This window comes from Caretta caretta, chromosome 9 (genome assembly GCF_965140235.1).
Source record: "Caretta caretta isolate rCarCar2 chromosome 9, rCarCar1.hap1, whole genome shotgun sequence".
NCBI lineage: Eukaryota > Metazoa > Chordata > Testudines > Cheloniidae > Caretta > Caretta caretta.
Window position 1 is genome coordinate 90,543,311 of NC_134214.1, and position 17,194 is coordinate 90,560,504.

Consider the following 17,194-nt stretch of genomic DNA (forward strand, 5'->3'; position numbering starts at 1 on the left):
AAAATGCATTTGATTTACCTGAGAGACTGACTGAATTGCTCCTTAAGAACCACCCCAGTCTCTTGGGCAGGTACATTTTTTTTTAAAAAAAAAGTACGTGACTTACCCTAGAGATCAAGAGTGTCTTCCGGGGCTCTCTGGTAAATACTCATTTCATAGACTGCAACAACTCCACTTTCTAGGCTGCTGAATAAATGTGGATCGAGCTAGACTTAATTTTTTGCTTTTTGCAAAGCCAACAACCTTTTCATTTCCTCCTCCTCCTCCTCCACTCAGATGTGAGTATGCAAATAGTCTTGAATGGCCCTCTCCAAGGGCACTTCGGTGTTTGTGTAAGTTCGTGTTCTTTTTAACGGCATATTAATCCCTTCCTCTTGTTGTTCAAATATATGTAGTCAGAGTTCAAGAGCTCTCTGTGAAATGTGCATTGGAAATGTGCCACTGTGTTAAAAGGGGTGGAATGCTACCCCATCTACTTCTAGTGTGGTACTGGGAATAGGGCACTACGTTGGGGTTGGGAAACCTGGGTTCTAGTCCTAGCTCCGCCATTGACCTTCTGTGTGACCTTGGGCAAGTCACTTTCCCTCTTTATGCCGCTTTTCCCTTCCACTCTCTGCTATTTGGTCTGTGAGCTCTTTGGTCTGTAAGCTGTGTGTTACATACACAGTGCCTAGCACTTCTTGGTTGGGACTCGAGGCTACTGTAATACATTAGTGCTTGTATAAATAGCTGCTCCCTTCATCGGACTTCAGCTTAGAAACTCAGTCCAAACCTCTTTAGTTACTTTCACTGTTTGCTATGTTCAGGCACTCTGCGCCTCCAGGTTTTGGATAGATCTGGATGGGATAATAACCATGGTAATAACTTGAGGCTATTTTTACAGCGTCTCCAGTCCAGCAGAAAACACTAAAATCTACTCATCTTCTGACTCCTTGCATGACCTTGCGACACTTTATGCCCAATTTTACAAAGCTAAGGAGGTTCATACAATTTGGATATGATTCAGAGAAGTATCTGAAAATATAGCTAGAAAACAGGATGAGTACTACAAATGACACTTGGGATGTTATGTCCGCATTCAATGCGACATCTCTATTTATAGGCAAACCAACGGACTAAACTGGAAACCATGTTTGGGGTGGGGCTTTTTAGTGTCATTGGAGCAGTCTGGAAGCTAAAGTTTTTTGGCTGATTTTTCTAATATAGGTCAGCATAAGTTTTATTAATAATGACTTTGCAACCTATTACTTACAGCATTATGCTTTTTTCATCTGGGCTGGGGTGAGTCAATCTGCTCTCTACTGCTCAGTTATCTGCACATGTTAAGCATGTTGCTGACTTAGGGAAGGAGAGAGAAACCTGAATGTAGTCACCTGGGTTGCTAGGCTCCTGGGGATCATGGTCCTTCATAAACATGAAATAAATAAATAAAAATGCAAACTATTGAGAGAGGGTCCCTATCAAAATCCCCATTTAAATATGCCTGTGAATGAGATGTTCCATCTATTGTTATGCAGGAAGAGATGACGTATTGGAGGCTTGCTTAGTCCTAGGGGGACTGGAGATCTGATATGAACTGCTGGCTCTCCAGCATGTATTTAGAGTTATCTGTAGAACATGAAGATTAAAACGTGACCTGAGATCAAAGCTGCCCGATGTAGAGCTGGGCAATTTTTTTTAACAAATAGGAAATGTGCCAAAAAAATGCATTCTCCCCTCCGCCCCCCGCTCGGCATTAAAACTATTCATGAATTTGGGTAGAATATGGCAAATGGTTTCAGCTGTGAAAGATCTGGAAAATATTTTTCAACCATTTTGAAGGTGCTTGAAGCTCCATTTTCACAATGAAATGTCAGGTCGAAATGGTATTTGCAATGTTTCATTTGACCCAAACAAAGTTTCTAAAGCTTTTTGTTTCAATTTTTCAGCCTAAAAACTTCCAGTTTTGGCTCAAAGCGAACACATCCTCTTTGTTTGGCTTGGCTATAGATCCACAAAATGAAGTATTTGCTCAGTGCTACTCGGATGCCCATGGCAATGAGGGTCAAGATAGTACTTGGGTGGGTGGATAGACATCCCATTGGTATTAACTGGGAAAATGGAAATACTACATTCCCAAGTACCATGAAGGGGCAAAGACTTTGTTGCTGGATTTTTATCTCCAGAGAGAATGAAGCGATGGGGATTTGCCCAAACTTGTCTGTCCAGGGTGCAGGATGGCCACCAGAACAAAATGTTAATATAAAATCCTGTGCCAGCAAGAGTGAATTTAGGATCATCCTCAAGGCCTCTTTAAATGGGTTTCTCTAAAGTGTCTCCTCATAGCAAAGATCTGTCCATGACTTTGTTACAGGAAGTGGGTGATAACAACCCTACTCTTTTAATGCACATGTTGCTGAACATGATGGTGGGGGTGCAATGGAAGAGGTCTATATAGTAGAATGTTTCATTGCTTTTACCCATAAAAAAACAACAACAACAAAAAAAACCCCCAGATCTCCTTTAATGGTTTTGTTCACCTGAAGGTTGTGCATTCTCATCAACATAATTACTAGGATAATTTAGTACTTGTGCTGTGCTTTACTACTATGCTTTCCAATAGGGAGCTTTAAAAGGTAGTTTTGATCTTACATTTTTTAAGACTGTTAGGAAAATATTTTTAGAGGCAGCAGACTTCTATTTTTTGCATCAACTAATAGTCCCTTAAGGATCTACTCTTAAAACAGCATTAATCTGTCAGGGAGGAGGATGGCAGAGCAGTCAGTCACTGTGTTATCATAGTGAGAATTCAGTGCTTCATTGGGACTCAGAGTTCCAAGGCAAAGTTCTCCAGCTAGGAAGCTTTCTCGGGCTAGTAGTGATCAGTTTCAAATTTTCCAAGTGAGGCCCCTCTCTCTGTGCGGAAGCTCTATGCAAGCAGTTTCTCACACGCTGTACTGTGTGTGTGCTAATGCTATAATTTACATATGGCGACCTAATTTGTGCAGGCAATTAGGAACAAGCTGGCTTTGTGTGTGTCCAGATTGACTGGAGATCATCAGAAAGGTATTGCTGGCTCTTCCAACCCATGTGGCATTTGGGGAAGGGTGCTACTGGGCCAAGTGCCCCAAATCCTCTCACTGGTACAGTCTTGATCTGGAGGAGTGTGGGACAAAATTGGGGATCTGGTTGTTCCACTGTTTCCTCCCACTCCAGCCTGTTGTCCTTGCTGTTGCTATTCAGCAGCCTTTGCCTCCTAGAGAAGAAAAAAACTAGTGGTGAAGCGCCTGACCCATGTGGCCTCCTAGAGCCCTGACACCCCACAGTGATTTTTTTGGTTCTGATCCAATCTGTGAAACTGAATCCCAGCCTGGATCATGCCACAATCCCTTTTTTCTTAGGATGAGATTTACGAGCACGAACTACAGCAAGTTTCAACACCATGTAAGAAGGGCTCATTCATTGTTTAGAAATTAAGCAGTCTCCATCTGACTAATCAGTGTGAGATGACTGGTCGTCTTCAACAGACACGGTAGCTCATTAGTAGAATATACACAGATGGTAATGTGCTCAAAGGTATTTGAAATATATGGGCACAGAGCTCTATTAATAAGGCGGACCTATCCTTACTTTTCATGACAGAGTTCACTGTTCTTGCTGCTGTCTGTACTAGAATTTGGTAAATAAATGTATGAAAATACCTTTACCAAATCATATTTACAATTTTCACATTTCCATGCTGATAAGATTATGATAAATACTTGAAATTTACTGTTACTGGAAAGGAGAGTAGAGAGAAAATGGACTCATAACTATTTTATTTATTCAGTAACTAGTTTACCCATATCTAATTGCCCTGAGGGAGAGACTTATTCAAAGCTTAACACAATAGTGGTTCCTTGGAATAATGTTTTTTGGTCTTTCTTTTTTCATTAGATGCTTTTATGTGTAAAATTTATTTGGAGCAGGACGCTTTCACTGCTGAAAGGCTGGCTTTCTTCAGCAAATGTTACTCTTACCACTGGTTGCCAGTTACTCTTCTGTACAGGCATATAGGGTAATGGAGCACAAAGCATTTTCTAATTCCCTGGTCCTGCATACTGATAGTGAGAGGAGTTATCCTCTGCAGAGCTGCTGTTCCCCCCCTCCTGAGCAGATGCATTGGAAGTGTGTATAGTTTTGACTCCACCCCCACCAAGCTGGCCAGCATAGTCCTCTGCTCCTGGACCAATAGCTCATATCTTTCTCCCATCTCCCCCAGAGCAAGACTGAGAACCAGAGGCCATATTGTGTCTGCCCTTTCCCTGAAGCAAATTTTTTGTTAATCTTGCCCTTAACCGTTTTTGTTGTCCCATGTGGAGCACTGAAGGGACCAGTTTGCCAGTAGAATGTGTCCTCTGCCAGAAAAATTGCATTCTCCTTGGTAATTTCGAGATCATAACTACAGCAGGTGTGGTGGACCCAACCAAGGCCAGATAGCTAGCCACAAGGAACTCTTGAATCTGCTTGGTTACTTGATATGAGCCCACAATGCTTTGTGCTCCATTACCCTATATGCCTGTACAGAGGAGTAACTGGCAACCAGTGGTAAGAGTAACATTTGCTGAAGAAAGCCAGCCTTTCAGCAGTGAAAGCGTCCTGCTCCAAATAAATGCCAGCTACCGAAAGACTGGAGGGAGGGAAAGGAGGAATAGCTGATGAGTAGCAACAAGAAACTTATTTGAATGAATATTTTGTTCAGTTTAGATCATTGCAGGAATTATTTTTCTTGTCTTGGTATAATTTTTGAAATGCCATAAACTCTTGGATAAATAACTAAATTTTATAATGATACTGAATAAGACCACATGAGAGTTCTGAGGGCCTCATTCTCAGTTCTCCCTGGCATTAATGGGAGTTGCAGCTGTACGGCACCTTTCAGGAGGTGTGGCTTCAGGTTCTACGATGCTTCAGGCTGTTGGTCTTGCTGGGCTATTGTCACATTTCATGTGGCTAAAACCTTCAGTGTGATGCATAACAACTATAGCTTAGCGCAACGTGCCCACTGCTACATTTATTGCTTCATGGCCTAACCCAAAGTCCACTGAGTCTTTTTATTCACTTCACTGGGCTTTGGACAAGACCATAAATGAATGCTGTCTTCTGGCCTGTTTATGAATGTATACAAACATTTTTTTCATATAAAATGCACAGCTTACTGTTCCACAGTTAAGGTTGTTTTTTGACCCTAAAGCAGGAATTCAACACTTTGCTGTGTATGAAGAATAAAACTTATCCCCAGAATTACAATACTTGATCTTTGTATGCAGTATTTTTTGTGAGCACTTACAAGAAAAGTGATTAGTTTTGTGTAAATTTCACTTTTGAAAAATGGGTCCTTGAAGAAATTGAGCACTTGATGTCAGATCACTTTCTCCCAACTGATTGTACTATTCCCACAGTATCTGGAGTTTACCTGGAGCTACAGTGTTCAACAGGATTTGTGTATCTCTGGCAGGAAAGCTAATTTCTTATGGAAGAACCCTAAGGATTTCCCTGGTTAAGCCTTGACTGAGAGTTAAATGCACTTTTACTTAACTTTGCTTAAAACCAAAGAATATTAGTCTGTGGGGCATGTTGTTGTCTTCATAAGTCCTGACCTCTGTGAAGTTTAAATTATGTAGTTTACACAATAGCTTCAATCCATATTTTTATTTGATTTTAATTCTAACAATTTAATGTTTTATCATCAAAGTCTAAGAGAGTATATGGATGCAAGTGGCAATAAACAAAATTGTTTTTCGTCTCCATCCTCTGCCTCATTGGGCATGCACATTTAACCAGGCCAATTTGGTAAACCCCTTAACGTGTGTGAACACTCATGATTAAAAATATTAAGACACTCCATAATCCAAACCAGATAAACCTCAAGAACAGATATAATCTTGTCTGTGAAAAGTCTTTTAATAGCAACCACAAAGATTATCCTTGTGGCAGATATTAAAGGATCATACTTTTTTTTTTTTTTTTTTTTTTAAGTAATGCTGTATCTATCCATTTTGCAGCTAAATCCAATTCTTGGATATGTGTGCATGGCTTCCATGGCCTTCACTGTGAGCCCCCAGAGCACACCCTTGTTTTAACCAAGGATGTGTCTTATTGCAGAACCCAGATAGGGTTTGGAAGAAACACTTGCTTGAGTGCATATCGTGCTTTCGGAGGTGGAATGCAAATGGCTTACAAAGCCATTTTAAGGGTTTGTAGCTATGGGTAGGAACACAAACCAGACACTGCAGTGTATCAAGCAGAAGAGATCATTGCAGTACAAAGAGCTGGGGTGACCACATCTAGAGAACTGGGCTAAGATTTAGATGTTGCACCTGACTCTCAGATGCTGAAGTATTGGCAAAGGAAAAGGACCACGGGCGGCTGCACCTAATGGAGAGGTTAAGAAAAGTAAGGATTTGCTAGAAGAAAAGAAATGACAGCAATATACAGCCAGTGGATTGCACAGATTGTTCAAAGATGGCAATTTACCACCAAAAGAGCAGATTAAAACTAATGATCTGAGTTTAAAGTAGGTTAGAAGAAATGTCAGTAACACTTTGAGTTACAGTGCACAATTATCATGAACGCTAACTACTCATTAATTGCAGGGTTACTTAATAGGGCTTACTGCTACACCCTGGGCTCAGTTCATCTTTGGTGTAATTCCGTTGACCTCAGTGAAACTAAGTTAGGGATCAGTTTGGCCCAACGCAAGTATTTGGTAATTGCACGTTACTGTGTACTGTAGTTCCAGTTAGCCTGATTTTTGTAAAACTTCCATTGATTTCAATTAGCCTAAAGTTAATTAACTTGTAACCCACCCTCTCTAGCAGCAAAGCCTTGTTATATATGCTGCAACAATACAGATCTTCTTATGGTGCCCACGTGCTGTTGCCAATGACTGCTTGGAGTTTCCCTTGACCTCAATGAGAGTTCTGCTTATGAACTGGCTACAGAATTTATGTAAAAACCCCACCACTACATTGTGATTACTGCGAAATTAAATGGACAACAATTACCATTTAAGTAATGAGTACTTAACGGGTATTTGTACTCCATAAATTAAAGTATTGCTGAAATTCCTTTTGTGCAAAGGGTAATTTAATGTGTGGCGCAGATTACTAAGGATAGAAATACAGGCTACAAGAATATATATCTAGGGGAAAGGAAATTACTGGTTAGGTAGATTGTTGTAGCCTCCTTCTGCTGCAGCCTCCCCCCACAAATTTTACTACAAGAAAGTGAGAATTTTGAAGAGAGCAACAAATGTCATGTATTGCATGTATTTACTGGGGATTTTCTGCCTTCTATGCATTGTATTATGATTGCATCTGTGTAGAGTTCTAAAGGAAGCAGATCTACTGAACTGAATAATGGAGAGACAAGCCTGCAAAAATAATACAGTATTGTAGATGCCAGACCAACAGCAAATAGTTCAGTACACTCTGAACTGAAGCATGCTGTGCAAAATTCTTCAGTGCAGAGCCCTCTAATATGAATCTGTTCAGATACCAGAACCTTTCCAAATCATAATTTGAATTTTAAATGAAGCTTGTAGCCTGCAAAAGAAAAATAACACATCATCATTGTTCCTGAGACACATCTTTGGGGAAGACCACCTGCAATTCTTCAAGCATCTTTAAATTTCCCAGTAAGACATCAATGTTCCCCCTACTATGATTATTAATGGAAAATATCCCAATTAGATATGGTACAAAAAAGAAAAGCCTTGGAGGCTTCTGATGACTCTGAGCTTTTGCAACTAAAAGACTGAATGAAATCTTGAAATGGTGGCTAACTATATCATGATTGGTGGTCTGTTCTCAGGTCTGTGCATACAACTACCACTGAAGATGGCTGAACGTGCACACGGAGATTGTAAATGCTTGGGGACTGGAACCATCTTTTTGTTCTGTTTTGTACAGCACTTTCACAATAGAGTCCCGGGGCATGACTGGGGCTCCTAAGTGCTATTGCAATCAACATTACTAATATTCAAGGACAGAGTATGGCCCTCAAATCCACTAAAGCGTTTATTTGGAGACTTGCATCTACAATGATCATAATAAAATATTAATCCTAATTCATATTTGGAACTTCTATTTATAAATATTGCGGATTATTTGCAGTTCAGGGCAGAGATATAGCCATTTAGGGTGTGGTTATTTAAACTAAATTAAGAAAAAACTACTTGAACCCTTGGTATTAATTGGTGGCTAAAGCCTTAATAGAATTTTCTAATGAATGAATAGAATAGCTAAGAATAAAACGTAATGAATCAAGATTGCTCAGTAATTCTTCTGTAAGCGTGTGGGACTCACCCCTGCGGCGCCTCCTGCTGGTGTCCTGGGAATTAGTTCTTCTTCCAGCCTTGGAGTGCCCTCTGCAGGCGGGTGTCCCGCTTATGCCAGGCCCCTGTGTCCCTCCCAGACCCGGTGCCCCTTGTACGCCAGGGTGCTGCCCCCTGGCAGTAACCCCTCACTTGCAGGGTCTCCCCACCCAGGGGAACCCCTATCCCCACCTCACCTCAGTCTTTGGCTGCTATCCAATCACTATCTAGCCTCTATCTACTGGGGCTGACTGCAGTATATAAGCCACTCATCACAGGCAAGTGGGGTTTGGCTCCCCCTGCAACCCCAGGACCTAACTGGCCTTCGACTAGGCCACAGCCTGGGGGTTTCCAGGCTGGAGCTCCCCAGCTCCCTTGGCCTTCCCCCAGCTCTGCTCCACTCTAGGCACTTGGTTAGGCTCCCCAGCAGCCAGGGCCTTCTCTCTCTACAGGCAGAGAGAGTCTTTTTGGACTCCTGGCTCGCAGCCTCTTATACATAACTTGTGCTATCACATCTGTAACCTTACTTATCTCTCTAGCATCTGTTGAAAGAACTATGGAGTCAACCAGTTTCCACTGTTTTCTTCTATTCTTCACTGCCACCAAAACAGAGAGAGCGTTTGCTTGAATGTAGGATTTGTATAAACTTTTACAAGCAACAGAAGTTTGGTAAAACAACACAACCAGACGTCTGCACCATCCACATTAATGGAAAAATGCCAATTGAATTTAATGGTGCAAGATCTGATGTGGAAGGATAAACACTAGAGTTGATTTCTGTTTGTTTTTTTCCATGTGATTTTTTTTTTCTTCCAATTTCCACTGTCTCCTTCTCCTCCAGTTGTCCCCTACCGAGACCTTAAACAATGCTAAATCAGCTGGGTAAGATTCAGATCAAGACCATAGCAAACAGCAAACTGAAATAAACTCACCCTCCACACATACGCAAGCGCTATTCCACTCGGCTTTTAGGCCTGGCAAAAGAATATTAGTCCTCAATCCTGATCCTAGAAACACTGTGGATATGTCTACACAGCCCACAGGAACAAGCCTCCCAGCCTGGGCCGACAGACCTGGGCTTGCAGGGTTCGTGCGAACACTGTAAAAATAGCTGTGGGGACAGTTGCTTTAAAGCTGTGGCACAGGCTGGAGCTCAGGCTCGGAAGCCTAGGGAGGAAGGAGATTGATGGTCTGCTTTTTGGAAGTGCTTAGCTCCTGCACAGAGGTGGTCAGGAATTATCTGACCGGGGATGGTCTCGGTCTCTGACTCCATCTCCTCCTGTTGGAGCTGTTTCACCTTTTACAAATAATTCCATAGTCATTGGGTCAGAGAGAGGCTGACTAACTAGAGTCCAGTGCTCAAACACAGCAGACACCTGGGATGTGGGAGAACTAGTTTCCAGCCCCTGCTCCAATCAATATTTATCTGTACGCAGTGGAACAGCTTCAGCAGGAGAGATTGGGGGACCCAGACCAGAACAGCCAATAGTCTAGTGATGAGGTCACTCACTTGGGATGGGGGAGAATGGCAGCACAGGAACCAGAGTCTCTCCACTTCCAGCTGAGTGCCCTGACCACTTGACTGCTGGATATTCTGGGATGGCTCTCTTGTTTTTCCCTGAGAGACTTCTAAAGATCTTGGTTTCATCCTAATGCAGAACAGGAAAATTTCTGAAATCTCAAAAAGTTCCACAGGATGGGAAAAGAGTTTCCTGCCCAGCTCTCAGAATTTGGTGGAAGTCGTAGGTACTTGGCCCCTCTGAGAAGTCATGCAATGAACTTCTCTTATCCTCCCTCTCCTTTACATTTCAGTTCATAGCTCAGAAGTGAGAAGAGAGAAACTGTGCTGGAAGAAAAATAAAAAAAATGAAAAGGGATGACAAAATGTGTCCTGAAGGAGGAGGCAGGGGGTGAGGAAAATACTAGAGAATTTACAAAAACTATTTTCTTCACACCATTTTTATTCAGTTCCATCTTTCATATTGTTGAAGGGGGAAATACTTTATTTCAGAAAGTGTCAAGATACAGAGAGAGAACCTAGCCATGGTATCCCCATAATAATAAAGCCACAAGGCCTAACAAGATTATTGCTAGCGAAATCTTATTTTAAGGACATATACAACATCATTGCTGCCTGGGGAGATTAAGATAAAATTTAATTGCATTCCATTCTTTCGGGATTTTTTATCAGCAAAATCTTCCATAAAATACAAGTGTAAGACAGCACTTCCTAGCCTTCCTATTTGCAAGTTTTATCATTAATAGGTAACTCTTTGCAAGTTAAGGTGTTTTTGTTTGGTTGGTTTTTTTTAAAGTCGTTGTCCTGCTTTTGTACAAGTAATCTGCAATTTACACATAGCATTGGTTTTAACCACTCAAAAGCAGCATGGTGGGATTTTCAAATAATTGCATAACTTCTCTTATTGATGAAAGTGGGAGTTTTACCATGGACCTCAGTAAGTTAGCTAAATGCTGAGCGAGCTTGAAAATCCTGCCCAGCTGGCACTGACTGGATATTTTTTTTTGACGTTAGATTGTCCTTATCCTTCCATCATCACACAGGTGAGGAAGACAAGAAAAATAACTCTTGTTAGTGTTCAGCACATTATTCATTTCAACACAGTTCTGAGTTAATATTACTATGGGTGAATTTCACCCTTATGTAGCAGGTCAACAGAATGCCAATACATATGTCCTCTAAATAGCTTTTAAGTACCATACAGGCTTGTGGTGGCCCTCTCCACAGGGATGAATTTCACCCAATACAATTCCATACTATTTTTCAGTACCGTATGCTGTTAGAACATTAACTTTGGCAATACTAACTCCACTGCATTGCGCATGCATTTTTCAATCCCTGTTTTTCTGGTTAAAAGTGTAGCCTGATGCATCATTATTTGTATTTTAAAAATATATATGCTGTAAGAAACATACAGAAGGAACAGCATGGCCATGTTGGAACGTTAACTTTTGGCAGAGTATTTTAGAGACTAATTATGTGATCATGTAATTAAAGAAGGTGTCAGACCACATATGCATAAGGGGGAATAGTTTAAATTGTGTCTTCATCCTAAAATTACACATTTCCTGATTTGTGTGTTCTTAATTTATGCAATAATGCAGCCTCTTGCGTTTAGTAATCTTAAAATGTCGCTTTTGCTGGTAGATAATCAAATATTTTGAACAGTCTTTGGAAATGGTAAACAGATGCAGATCAGATGGTTATGTGAAAAATCCCATTATAATCCCGAAAAATCCCAAGTAATAGTGAGTGCAAAACTAAGTACAGATTTATTAAAAGCAATCTACTTGTACATCCCTCTGATCTCACAGTGCTTTATAGAAATTAACAAATTAAGCTTTATTATCCCCATTTTATAGATAAGTAGGCCCAACGGGGTTAAATTGTTTGCCCCTGAACACATAGCAAGTCTAGCAGTAGTTGAGATCTTCTGATTTCTAATCCTGTAGTTTAGCCACAAAACTAAACTTCCCCTCTCCCGAGGCCTTGTCATTTGTAAAAAGTGACATTAAGTGGCAAGGAAAAGATTGGTAAGCGACCACTGGGCTTGTAATTGATCAAAAGAGTTGCATAAGGTTTATTCTGTAGCCATTCCTGCATGTAGAACTCCCACAGATGCGAAGCACTGTGTGTGACAGGCATGCAGATGGGACCGTATCATGCCAGGGGATTTAAAGCCGAGTAAGTTATCATTTTCATCATCAAGAATTTTGTTGAAACTTCTGTCAGTGTGCACAGACACTCAAATAAAATGAGACTAAACCTTTTTATTTAATTTTCAAATGCTTTAAAAAACAGTATATTGATTTTTCTCTATCTATTCTGCATTTAAAAAGGACTCACATGTAATAGAGCTGTCAGAAGTCTCCTAAATTTCAATTCTGCTCCTAAAAATAGAAACCATTTCACATTTCATTAAAAACGAGAGAGAGAGAGAGAGAGAGTGTGTGTCTAAGGTGGGAGGAAGGACGTGGGAGAAGACAATCGACATTTTACAGGAAATTACGCTAAGGGGCATTAAGTTACCACACAGTTCTTGGAACAGTTCTCCCTTGTATCCTTACAATCTGTCCCAAGTAATGGCCTGCGTGTAGCTGTACCACCCCAAGGAGAGATCAGAGAGCAAATTGTTAATCAGTCACAATTCCTCGCCTCCTCCCTTTTGCTTTGGAGGCGGCATTAAAGCTACTCCCACCTGTTCACCCTTTTGCCGGCAATTGGAAGAAGATCAGCAAAGCCAGGGTCTACCTACACCCTGCCCAGGGCCGGCTCTAGGTTTTTTTTGCCACCCCAAGCAAAAATTTTGCTGCCCCAGGCTCAGGTGGGGCTGGGGCTTGCAGGCGGCGCTAGAAGCGGAGGGAGTGATGTCACTTTCTCCCAGCACCTGCAGGGTCTTTGCCCCCGCCCCCGCCCTGCCGCGCAGAGAAGCCCCGATATAAGGGGTGGCACAAGGCAGTGCAGCAGCCAGGGCGCAGATGAGGGGGTGCAGCCCCGGCTCCCTGGCAGGACTCGCTCTCTCCTCCCCAGGTAGCGGCTGGGCCCTGGCAGCTCAGCATCCTGGGGCTGGGGCTTCCTCTTCCCGCTGCGGCCGAGGGCGCGGTGCCCTCGCCCCGTCTAAGTGGCGCAGCTCCGAGAGCGCAACTGCCCCGAAAAAAAAAAAAGACGGCTGGAAGGCCGCCCCTGGAAATGTGCCCCCCAAGCACGTGCTTGATTTGCTGGTGCCTAGAGCGGGTCCTGACGCTGCCCATTTGCAGACAGTAGGGAGTATCAGGTGATTAACTCCTGCTTCCCGCCCCCCCTCCCCCGCCAATCACAACCTGAACAAGGCAGGTAAGAGCTGTGATAACCTAGCTCAAAGAGAAAAGGCTTAAATACGTGAGGAAGTATACTAGCACAGTAATACAATGTAAGTGAGCTTCGTGCAACCTCATTCATTTGGAAGTACGATTACATGCAGTTTGGTACATCCTCAGGAGGCTCTTCAACCTTTCCTTTCTGCAACGGGATTTAATTACTTTAACTGCTCATGAATGAATATGTAACTCTGCAGATGTGCATTATTATTACTCCTACTGCAGTGCCTACCCCACAGTATAAAAGGGAGGGGGGAAATAGTCATTGAAGTAGAGGAACAGTTTTACCACTGCCTAATGTAAAAGTGCTGAAAATCTTTTCCTAATAATTTGATTACCATCAAGATACTCCCCACAAGCTATAGGAATTTCCATGGTAGTGTAGTTGGTTATAGTCTCTATTTTCAACCTCCTATTAGCTATTACAGGAGTGGAGGGGGAAGTAGAATAGGAGGAAAATTTTCACCATAACAAAGATTTAAATCTGAAGCAAGATGGCTCAGTAAATCCAAAATTTTTTTTTTGCTGGGAAAGGGGAGAGGGGAAGGATCAGTGCCTCTGACAGTTTGGTAGCATTTCATCTTCATACTTCAAGAACTAGTGCACAGAATGTTTTCAGTTTTGTTTGTGTTCGGATTAAGGAAGGAACTGCAGATTAGGTGATGTGATTGGGAAGGAACTGCAGATTAGGCTGGGTCACTATTTTTACAGATTACTTGGTAAGAACGGTACCTTCTTAAGGATGTTACTTTCCAAACCCCTCCTCCCCCGCCCCAACACACCATGAATTGGAGAATATACAGGGTACCAGGTTCCCTGCTGGGGAAGATCTTTTTGATTCTGAGAGTTTATTCCTGTTCCAGCCACCCCCACTATCTGTGCCGCTTTTGGGGGTAGCAGTGGGGATTACTGGTGATTACTACTCAACAATAGTACAGGGCAATGAAAGCTCATAGGAAAAAATACCGTGAACTAATTTAAGGGGAGGAGAGAGAAAAAGTGAGGCCATGCTACCGGCAAAGCAGCTTGCCTGTTGCAAAAAAAAAAAAAAAAAAAAGAGCAATGGCGTGAAGTGACTGTAATGCTATTGGAAGTCCTGGGTGGTTTCTGAGTTATTTTGCTGTTCCTGGTGTATTTATTTGAATACAATGATGATCGTTCTAATTTTCTCTTTGGGAGTACAGTAGCTTCTCCTCCTGTATTGCTCTTATTCTGAATAGTTTCTGCTGCTGCTCTGGGCCTTTTCCATCTTGTTTCTCTAAATCTGGTTTTGCATAGTGGATGTTCTTTCATCTGTTCATTCATTTATTTACATAGAACCACAGCAGGGTCTTTACTTACGGTTATAAAGACAAAGATGACAATCTTAAAACACCGAGGCCTAAAAAGTTAATCTCCCAAATCCAGATTTAAGCCCCTAAATAAGACTTTGGCCTGATTTTCCCAGATGCTGAGCAACAGAGCTGGTCAAAACAATTCAAATTCTGATGGAATTTCAAAAATTGCAGGGTGTGGGAGAAAGGTTGGAAGTTAAAAATTCATGGATTTTTGTTGTTGTCTCCAACCAGCACTGCTGAGCATCACCAGCATGCATGTGAAATCATAAGGAGCTGCCAGTACTCAGCATCTTTTGCAAATCAGGCCATTTCTATGTCAATACCCCTAAATCCCTATTTAGGGCTAACTTTTATACCCCCAGGTTTCCAAATTGTCATCAGAGTCTCTGTCCTGAAGAGCTGACTGTGTCCACAGCACTCAATGTTTCCAATAAAGATGGACAACCGTTTTGCATAGAATAAGCATCACCTCTCTCACCACTGAACTTGGGCCCAACCAACCATTTTTAGATGTTTAGGAAAGGTCAGTTAAGAAATCCCCCAATATCTCTCATCTGAAGAGATGGGGGAAGTCTGTAGTAATGATTACATGTGTGTAATAAGTGCCTGTATTGTACAAAACATGGTGCCATCCCTTTCCCCTCTCCCTATATGTAGCCTGCTCCCCTCTTTGGATCCCAGTTACTTTAAAGTGCTGACTCGGATATCTGCTATCCCACAGCCTACTTCGATACCCTCTTACTACGTCAACCAGCCAGCTTGCTGCCATGTTCTAGAGTAGCAGGGCTCAGGAATTTCTCTCTGGTGTCCTACAACCATGTCTCTCTGAGTTTTATAAAGCACTACAAAACGTACACCCCAGAGGTCATTCCCCTTCATTTCTTCCTCCAAATCACAGGATCAGTTTGATCAGCTGCATGGGGAATATTTGATTACACTAATGGGTGCTTTTTGAGATATTTCACATTGACCTAACACCATGAGGGGAAAATATGCATAAGGTCACCCCATCTCATACTTCAGGGTGTAAATTGTGTCAGTGAGGATTCACACCACCTTTCTTCCCACATCAGTCATGGCATTACACAATTATAATTGAATGCTATCTAACTTAAATGTGATGTTGTGAGGTATCTTTGTACATTAATGGATGTGTGTGTGTGTGGGGGGGGGGGTTCACCTAGCTGGGAAGCTAATAGATCTCCAGTCCACATAACAAAATACATATATATGGCCCTGGGAGGTCAACTAGGGCTGAGAGCAAGTTATGAAATGGCTGGCTACCCCAAGTGGAAGATGAAAGGGATATTAAAAACTTCAGTTCTTAGTTTTTAAAGGGATTTCTTGGTAGTGTTGAGATGATCCATATGTTTTAATCAACTTGCGTATTTTGAGTGGGAAGAAGGCAACACAATAACTACTTGTGGGGGAGAAGTTAGTCAAAATAACTGCTCTTTTTTTCAAGTATCGTTGGATTCTGGAATCTTTCAACAGTCGTCGTAGGATGGCAAACAGCCTCAACACATTTTAAGGGGCGTCTTAGTGAGCAGATCTAGAGGTTATGGAACACTAAGATGCATCATAATGCAGGCACATGCCAAAGAGGGCACTTGCCTGATTTTACATAATTTGGGTTTAATTCACAAAGGGGATTTAGGCTAACGTTTAGGTGTCCAGCTGCTTAGTGGAATTCCTGCTCCTGAGTTAAGCTCCCAGTTTCTATATACAACACTTGTGGAAACTATTAGGCACCTAAGAATGGGCTTTGCAAAAGCCAGCATGCAGAGCAGGGAGCTGCCTGAGCCAGGCAACAGGAAATGCTGAGAAGGGGGGGGGGGGCTTAAGCCTTGCTCCTCAAAGATGCAGAAGTGCCAAAGTCCATGCTAGAGAGAGGGGCACCTGTCTCTGCTTGGGATTCATGGCTCTGAACTGTCTACTGGAGTTAAGCACTTAACACGTTGTGTGTGTTTTTTTTTTTTTTTGCAAGAAATGCAGCTGCAGGAGGAGGAGGAGACCTTCTTTATAACTTTTAGACCAGTGGTTAGGGCACTCACCTGGGATGTCAAAGACCTGGATTCAATTCCTGCCCCTCCGCCTGATGTGGAGACAGGGTTTGAACTTGGGTCTCCCGCATCCCAACTGAGTTTCCCTAATAATTTGAGCTAACTGTTCTAAGGGTGGCCACCTTCTCCATTGGCTACTTTGTATGGGTTTGGTGCATGCTTATTGGCAAAGACAAGATAGGCAGGGGATTACCTAGTTTGTGAATCCAGCTGGGGTTTGGGCATGAATTTTAAGGGCCAAGCTACTGGGAAGTGTCAGTACTGAGGTGGCTGTGTGCATGCACATCTGGTGAAACGTAAGGGACTTTAACAGCGGAAACAGGCTGGGGTTTTGTGAATGCCAGCGGCTCCTGAATGTTGGGGTTAGGTGCCTAAAGTGGCAGTTTTATTCACAAGTCCCTTTGTGAATCAAGCCCTTTGTGTTTTCATTCCATTCTCAGCTGTAACTCTGTGTGACTTTGGATGAATTAAGTGTTTTCCCTATTCGTCTCCCTATTTTATAAATGAGGACACTAATATTTACTGATCTGTTCCTACTTCTAGCTTTTTGGCAGTGCCGTTTCATAGGAACCATGCTGCTGAGG

At 42.2% G+C, this 17,194-nt stretch overlaps 1 protein-coding gene across 11 annotated transcripts in view; it reads left to right on the forward strand.

Moving 5' to 3' along the window:
• The window catches only part of IL1RAPL2 (interleukin 1 receptor accessory protein like 2), a 551,213-nt gene that overhangs the window by 41,021 nt on the left and 492,998 nt on the right, over positions 1 to 17,194 (forward strand). The window lies entirely within an intron of this gene.